The sequence below is a fragment of the Triticum dicoccoides genome, unplaced genomic scaffold (assembly GCF_002162155.2).
Source record: "Triticum dicoccoides isolate Atlit2015 ecotype Zavitan unplaced genomic scaffold, WEW_v2.0 scaffold94841, whole genome shotgun sequence".
NCBI lineage: Eukaryota > Viridiplantae > Streptophyta > Magnoliopsida > Poales > Poaceae > Triticum > Triticum dicoccoides.
The window spans coordinates 1-1783 of record NW_021312559.1 but is presented as its reverse complement, the minus strand read 5'-3'; the positions used below and the strand labels follow the sequence as shown (position 1 = coordinate 1783).

Genomic DNA, 1783 nt, shown 5'->3' with positions numbered 1-1783 from the left:
CAGAGACCATGAGAAAAATTGTTGGTGTGTTTGTCAATTTGTCATGCAGGACATGTTCGCCGGAGGTAGTGAGACAGCGGCGACGGTGCTGCAGTAGGCCATGTCTGAGCTTGTTAGGAACCCGAGAACAATGCGAAGGCGCAGGACGAGGTCCGACTCGCGCTCGTCGGACAGCCCATGGTGATCGAGTCCTTGCTCGTCGATCTAAACTACCTGCGCCTGGTGGTCAAGGAGGTGCTCCGGCTGCACCCGCTGGCGCCGCTGCTGCTGCCACAGGAGCGCAAGAGCGTGTCCTAGGCTTTGACGTGCCCAAGGGGACAATGGTGCTCGTTAACGCATGGGCCATCAGCAGGGACGACCCGGCCCACTCGGAGGCTGCGGAGGAGTTCGTGCCGGAGAGGTTCGAGCGCGGCGATGCCGCCAACTTCAAAGGCATGGACATGGAGTACACGCCGTTTGGGGCCGGCCGGTGGATGTGCCCCGGGATGGCGTTCGGGTTGCCAAACGTAGAGCTCGCACTCGCCAGGCTGTTGTACCACTTCGACTGGGAGCTGCCGGCTGGAGCGGTGGCCGGGGAGCTGGACATGGCGGAGGAGATGGGCGTCACCGTGCGCCGGCGCAACGACCTCGTGCTTGTCCCTGTGGCGCGAGTGAATTTGCAAAAAATTACCTGGTCCCTAATTATTTGTAAATGTCACTATGTTTCTAGTAATTTTTTTACAAAAGGCACTGATCAGGTGATTTGGCCTGTTTGATCACTTCCGGAAATGACGCTCGTCATCCACGACATGGCAAAAGGCGGTAGCATCAAGGAGTTCCAGATGGCGACGGACCAGTGCGACAGCGAATGGGAACGGCAGAGATCCATGGCCGACAGGACGCCCGGAGAGGTCGTCTCGTGCGCAAAGGCGACAGCCACGCTGCGCAAGTGCATGGAGGGCAAGGACGTCTTGGCGAAGCACCTCGCCGCCATGGATGAGGGCATCAAGGAGGACGAGTGGCGGCGGTGGGATCCCTATGTGCAGAAGAAGCTGAAGCTGGACGCAAGGTATAGGTGGTGGACCGGCATGAAGAAGAGTGAAGAAGAGTACAACTAGAAGCCTCGCTAGCTTATTACTATGTCAAACTGTAACCCAACTAGCTAGATTTAAATGATGGAGTTAACTTGGTTTAAAGGTTATTTGGACCAATTGTCAGCTATCAATGGCTATAGTCATGTTGAATTGACTGTTACCTAGAATTAATTGGCCGAGTTGATCTTATGGTACCCCCTCGATTCGATGCTTAGCGCATTCTCGTCTTTTTATTTTGTCAACCAAATTATACTGTTTGGGAAAATATACGTGGTATGCCCTCCATTCAAGAAGTATGTGCTATCCTTTTCGGGAAAATATACGTGGTACTTCCTCTATTCCTATATGACGTTATTGCAGTTCAAATTAAACTACCAAAGGGTCATATATTTAGAAACGGAGGGAGTATATGTCATCAAATCATATCATTTGATTCATCCATGGATGAAGTTTTTAAACATATGCTTTTTGTCACATATGACATATTTGGTTAGTCGTGTCAAACAATTCGTTTGTAATCGCAAGTTTTCCTCTTAATTTCTTCCTGAGATTGACAGTTGAATCAAGTGTTGGTGTTCATGATGGCAACATAGAGATTGGTAGCTTTAGTCTGGGCTCAAGGACTAAGAAGCATCAACTGAAAATAAGATATGTGTCCCGGGACCGAAGAACAAGTAAACATCCATTTTTATTTTTGCTGCAGATTCGCT

The 1783-nt window shown here is 50.3% G+C and overlaps 1 pseudogene; it reads left to right on the top strand.

Annotated features, from left to right (window-relative positions):
• The first annotated feature begins 177 nt into the window (after positions 1-177).
• LOC119348500 lies at positions 178-741 on the top strand (annotated as a pseudogene).
• The last annotated feature ends 1042 nt before the right edge of the window (positions 742-1783 follow it).